The sequence below is a fragment of the Pseudochaenichthys georgianus genome, chromosome 13 (genome assembly GCF_902827115.2).
Source record: "Pseudochaenichthys georgianus chromosome 13, fPseGeo1.2, whole genome shotgun sequence".
In the NCBI taxonomy this organism is placed as follows: Eukaryota; Metazoa; Chordata; class Actinopteri; order Perciformes; family Channichthyidae; genus Pseudochaenichthys; species Pseudochaenichthys georgianus.
This window is the reverse complement of record NC_047515.1, coordinates 7,660,303-7,667,180: the sequence shown is the minus strand read 5'-3', so window position 1 is coordinate 7,667,180 and position 6,878 is coordinate 7,660,303. Positions and strand designations below refer to the sequence as shown.

General features: G+C 40.0%; 1 long non-coding RNA gene across 1 annotated transcript; it reads right to left on the bottom strand.

Moving 5' to 3' along the window:
• Positions 1–711: 711 nt before the first annotated feature.
• Positions 712–1,540, bottom strand: LOC139434958 (uncharacterized). Its single transcript, XR_011644237.1, has 3 exons — positions 1,401–1,540; positions 948–1,008; positions 712–831 (listed from the first exon to the last, which is right to left on the bottom strand). It is a non-coding gene; the product is annotated as an uncharacterized lncRNA (long non-coding RNA).
• Positions 1,541–6,878: the final 5,338 nt, after the last annotated feature.

Below are 6,878 nucleotides of genomic sequence, written 5' to 3'. Positions count from 1 at the left end.
CAGTGCCTTGTTAAAGAGCCTGTTGCTGTTTATTTATAGCTTTGAATTCTTTCAAACCAATATTATCTTCTTAAACTTGTATGGTAGTCAGGAGCATCACTTTCTAATGTTTATTGATACATTTAGAGGGAGGGGATCTAAAGTAATGCTTTAAAATTCAGATTAGATTCATTTCTACCATTTTCTTAAATTCATGGTAGTTTCAGTAATCCCATGGTAACTGAGGACACAAGTTATCTAAACGACTAATGTCATCTTTATGGCTTTCAGAAAGGACAGGAGACCGACAGGTGACTATCAAAGGACTAGCAGCAGCAGCAGGACTAGCAGCATATGATGATAATGATGATGTTAAATGTGTTGTTTTAGGAACATCCATTAGCAAATACATGGAATTCAATAAACATTGAATAGCATATCATGCAGTTTGTCGGTGCCTTTTCCTCCGTGTTGTCCTGGTTTGCTGTGCTGCCTCCTAGTAGCCACCATGGTTTGCTGTGCTGCCTGGGGATGCTCAAATCGCTCAGAAAAAGGAGTACGAATGTACGGCTTCCCCACTGACACAGAGCAGAGGAAAAAATGTCTGGCTCAAGTCAGCAGGAGCAATTTCACGACCAACAGCAACAAAATATGTGATGTAATTATATACAAACACTGCATTTTCACTTTTTCACAAAACGAAAACCACACCATTGGGAAAACTTAATGTTTTGTTTAATACAAAAAAACAGGGAAAGGCTTGAAAAACACTGAGAGTTGAGACTCATGGTGCAGGGTGAGGGTCTCAGTGCAGGTATTCAGGCTCCATTGAACCCCCCTCTGGTTCTTGTGCTGAGAGAGGGAGCAACAGACAGGAGAAAGGGTTATACACACACAGCACACCTATTGGATGGGAAATGCCTTGGGGAGATAAGGTGTTTACTTATATAAAACAGTATTAAACTTACCTTGTGTTTTCACTCTCACTTAAGTCCCTCTCCCTTTGCCACCAATCCAGAATCAGCTGAGCTGCAACATTATACAGACAGGTAATAATCAACATAATCACAAGGACACAATATGGCTCTGCTAAAAACACTCACTCTTACACGTACCAAAGTTATATTTATCTAATATTTAACTCCCTCCACCCCCCCCGCATACAATCCCGTTTAGAAGCCCCTCTTCTCTAATTCAACATGTTGGACGAAATGACATTAAGAGAACGGAACTTACAATTAAAAGGCTGTTCAACGTGTGTTGCTAACTTGCTTCGGTATGCTAGCTTAATCTGTTATCTGTAAACGTTCCCTAAATCTACTAATTTAGGGATAATCCACTGACATCCTTTAATACACATGTTCATTTGAATCAGATGTACTGATAATATCCGCAATATAAATCTTTAAACTTCTTCTTACCTTTAAAAGTCCGTCACGAACGGTCTATTATGCTGCAACTCCACAGCTCTGCCAGCCTTGGCGCTAACTTCCGGGGAACGATTGAGAGGCTCCACGATCCGCCATTGCTGTAAAAAAGTGGTCCATTGGAGTGAACGGAGATGTCGTAAAAAACACAAGTATGTGTCCCAAGATGATGTTCGCTTCATGCAACTCCTTAGTGACAACATTAGGCAGAAGGAAGACGGACACTACGAGATGCCTCTTCCTTTCAAGGACATTAGTCCACCATCACTACCAAACAATAAGAAGCTGGCGACTATCCGGCTGCAACACCTTAAGACAAAAGTGGCTCATACCCCGGCGCAACCTGAAGGTTAACGACATAGTCATTATCAAGGAAGACATGCTTCCAAGGAATCAGTGGCAGCTAGGGCGAGTGGAAAAGGGACCACATTACTCCTGTTCTGGCTGCCTTACACTGGCTCCCTATAGAACACATGATATAATTTAAAATTCTTCTTCTCGCCTACAAAGCCCTTAATGGGCAGGCGCCATCTTACCTTAAAGAACTCATTATACCCTACTGTCCTACTAGGGCATTGCGTTCCAATAATGCAGGGTTGTTGGTTGTTCCTAGAATCTCTAAAAGTACAATGAGAGCCAGAGCCTTTTCTTATCAAGCTTCCAGTTTGTGTTCGGGCGGCAGACACCCTATCCGTTTTTAAGAGTGCGCTTAAGACCTTCCTTTTTGATAAAGCTTATAGTTAGGGCTGATTAGATTCAGCCCCTAATTGTTCTGATATAGGCTTAGTTTGTCGGGGGACATCTTACTTCTTCCTTCTCTCTGTCTATACCTGTGTACTCTCATGTTCCGATTAACCCAGCTTCCCCAAATGTCTTTCTTTTTGGTGTCTATATACGCCGGGATCCGGAGTCATGGATGATCCTGCGGTCCTGTGTCCTGGATCGCGAGCCCTGGATCGCGAGTCGTGGCTGTGGTCCTGGATCATCAGTCCTGGATGGATATCCTCGTGGATTCATCTTCCTATTATACACACATGCATTTCCGAACATTTGGACTACCTATGTTGCAAATGTATTATCTTTTCAATTTACACACGGCATCTATTGCACGTCTGTCCGTCCTGGGAGAGGGATCCCTCCTCTGTTGCTCTCCCTGAGGTTTCTCCCATGTTTCCCTTTAAACTGTGGGTTTTCTTCGGAAGTTTTTCCCTGTACGATGTGAGGGTCTAAGGACAGAGGGTGTCGTATTGTCATACTGATATTCTGTACACACTGTGAAGACCACTGAGACAAATGTAACATTTGTGATATTGGGCTATATAAATAAACATTGATGGATTGATTTGTGTGTGAACCACCATACCTTTAAGTGTGTTTTGTTTTTGACGGTCTAGAAATCCTGTATGATTCACCCAGTTTGTTTACCTCGTTAAGTTTGTTCATCAGGACAGGATATGGTGGGAGTGTAACTGACCGCTACGTTATTTTAATATGCATGGTTAGGGGCGGGCCTAGGTATGGGTGTGACCATAGATATATATTTAAACACTAGATGACTCACCCGCGCTGCTGGCCAATGGAGACCGACGTTGCCACTTGGCCGCCATCTTGCTACAGGCAGTGCTCTCATTCATAACATTATGGTTTACTATTTAAATAACCATAGCTTGCTCAATTTTCAACCAATTTTCAAACGGTTTGTTTTTTTATAAACATCAAATATGTAGTTATGATACTGCATACTTATAATCATGGACTTTCATATGAAAATAACATTAATCAGATAAAGCAATAGCTATACACACACACACAAGGTATTTATATTAAATATTTGCCGGTGTATATATTTCCATTTATTTTATTATATTGTTAATATTTAAAATAAATTATAAATAAATTATAAAATTAAAATACATTTATATTTTATATATAAAAATTGGTCTCATGTTACCACTCTGTAAGCCAAGAGTTGTTAATTTAGAAATAACTTAGCTTGAAGAACAGGGACACAACTAATGACAATAGCATATGTTGGTATATTATTTTGATATTCACACCTTTATCAGAAGAACCAAACCAACATAAAACGTGCTCACAGACAGGCCAGTTCTGTCTCATTTATCACAATTATTTTTGACATGAGATCTTCATATCATCTTAGTTTTGTATTTAGTTTCTAGAATTGTAAACAAATCCAGAACCTTTGAAATATGTTATTGAAAAAAGACCAAGAATAATATAAACTGTACCATGTGTCATTTGGTGTCCTTCTGTAGTCCATTTGTGGTTTGTCTCACCCCGGCTGATATATCACAAAATCCACTGTTTAAATTGTTCCCTATATTGCCCCTATGCCCCTGTAAGGTTTCCTTGGGTGTTATGAAAGGCGGTCCCCCAAAATAAATGTATTATTATTATTAAGAAGAACAACTTGGTGTGGTTTAGGAAGCAGGAGCAGGTGGGGAGAGATGGGGCTTCAAGGTTCAAGGTTATTTGTTTTAAATGTGTCTTGGAGATAAGGACCAGCTGCACACAATAAAATACAGTATAACACAAAACCAATAAGACACATGGCACACCAACAATCAATCATCGTCCAGCCTCAGCTTTGGTATTCTTTCACAACCATGTTATGGGTTTATTAGACTGAGCAAACATAAACATATGTGGGGAACATAGTGCTGCGTCTCATGGAACATGAATATTTAATAAATACATAGTAGTTGGCGATATATGCTCCCAGTGATAGCGATTCACCATTAAACATCCGTAGGCTGCACAAAAGTCCGGCATAGTCAGGTACTTCTGTAAACACAAAGCCAGCAAATTCCTGTATCATAATGCAAGATGTTTTTAACAAGCCAAACCACTTGGAAGAAATCATGTGTAACTTAAGTTATGTTGAAAAGAAAGAGCAGTTCTGCCTCTCCCACTAGTGTAAAGTTGCTGGGTCAAATTTGTAATACTAGGTCTCACTCACAGCCTCTTGTTATTAGCCAGCTAATAAATACAACCACATACACAAAGAAAAGCTGCCATTTCAACATGTCCAAGCATCCTGTATCATAGCCATGCTAATAATGTTTCTAATAAACCAAACCGTTTGTAAATCAGTCAAGATTTCAGAGAGTTAAGAGTATTTTTGTGCAGATCACTCACCTTACAACAGCTACCATAACGCGAATCAGAGTAACTGTTGACTGTGGTAAGATGGCGGCCGGTCAGCTACGCTGGAAAATCTCCCATGAGCCATCTAGTGTTTATATATATATCTATGGGTGTGACGCTGCGAACTCCGGAATCATAACTGATTTAAACTGTTCCCAAGCAACTAGGTCTAGCCTGTGCTACGGACCTCCCAAACATATATGTAAGTTACTGAATAGCCGTGAACATTGTGTTATATAATCGGTTTATATAGGTTTGAATTGAAACTGTGTGTGTTGTTCCTTGGCTCAACTGTTCATAGTTCCAAATGATATATTAAGATAAGGACTGCCATGCCTGACGTCGCACATATTGCACCTCGGTGAGCGGAGCGAGGTACGTTACAGGGACTGTATTACAAGTGTTTGTTTGATCCGTGAATATATATTTGTGATTTAATCAATGATTTGTACTTGTTCTATGTCTGTATATATTTTAGTTTTCACGATGATTGAAAGACCATTAAAGAAACTACATCCGTCGAGACTCTGCTGTGATTATTGCCGAGGGCAGCTACATGCTGCTAAGTATTATTATTCCATTGATCTGACTAAACTATTCTCAAGGATAATTGAATAACTCAAGTCTTGATATTGTCACTGAAATAAACCCAAATCATTCTCCTTTTCATTATAACTTTGCAGCCATATAAACACACATACTGTACATCAATATCCTAAATTAGAGGGGTCCTATTATGATTATTTTCAGGTTCATATTAGTATTTAGTTTCTCCACTGTGACATGTTTCCATGCTTTAATGTTCAAAAAGCTCTTTATGTTTCTCATACTGCCTGTGCTGCAGCACCTCTTTTCACCCTCTGTCTGAAACCAGAGCCCAGTATAATCTGATTGGTTAGCTGTCCAGCTCTGTTGTGACTGGTTAACCGCTTAGAGATGTCCTTCCCTTAGCCTTATCACGTACAATAATATGTCAGAGCAATAGCCAATAGAAGCTTGAGTGTTACATAAGTGATGTCACAACAACATAACACACTACATGAAAGGGAAAACACGTTACAAAAATAATAGGGCCTCTTTAAAAAGAAGTGGGATTGCAAAATGTCTTATTATTTTTATATTGATTCAGTGTATAGCAGACACTTGTGTATGATATGCCTCTAAGCTATTTACATATTTCAAGTTGTTATTACAGGTAGTATTGAAACGTCTACAGTATTTTATCATCATAATTTGAATGAATATAAAACATGGATTATTGTTGTTTTCATCATGATGATAAAGTTGCTGAATTTAGAAAGTGTGGACGCGGTTGACAGTGCGAAGAAAGACTTGCACAAGAAAGAATTGCGAGTGTAAAGAAAATCAGATGAAGGATGGTGGTACATGTAGGAGAGGTGAGAGCATAAACATGGGTAGAGAAATAGAGTGAGCTAAGGTGTAGATAGAGGGGGCTGGTGGTGGCGGTGGGGTTTAGTGTGAAAGGGGTTAATAGCAAAGTGGAGGCTCAGAGCTGATCGAAATGCAGAGCGCGTCCCCCCAGCCCTGTGCTCAGTGATGAGTTGGAGCTGAGATCTGGCGCCCGCTATAAAGGAGCTCATTGAAAATAATTCAGAGTGACGGCTGTGCAGGAAGGGAGACAGGGGAGGGGGGCGGTGGTGGTGGGGAGGAGGAGGAAGGGGAGGGAGAAGGTGGTATAGCTACAAAGGGAGATGGAGAGTGAAAAGGGGAGAGTGAAGAAAGCGGGGTGCAGATTGAAGTACGATGGAAGATGGGCATGGACGACAGTGGATAAGGTGAGAAGGGGCAGAATTATGAAGGGAAGTAAGAACAACAATCAGTGTGTGGACAAAATGGAGGTGTGTGTGTGTGAGGAGTGTACAATGCACCCCCAACTAAATCAAAAATGCCAACACTCAAAGTTCTAAACCCACTTCTATTGCACCCACTGTGCAGAATGAACAATATGGAGTCTTACACAGTGGTCACATGTTGTGTGGCAATGGGAGATATTCCCATGTTTACAATTCCTTCTCAACAACTGAAGATGGCAGCCGCCAGCTTTTCACCTTTTAATGGATATCAGCTGTATTCAGAAGTTAAGTTACTTTAAAAAGGCATTCAATAGCAACACAAGTAAGTATTATTGAGAACGACTTTCCAGGCAAGGTTCAAAATCTGCAACACAGATGGGAGGGACTATTCTAGGTTTCACGCTAGACTGTGGAACAATATGAATATTTTTAAAACAGATTATAACAAATATCACACACTATCACATCAAGCAAATGAAGAGAGTCCATT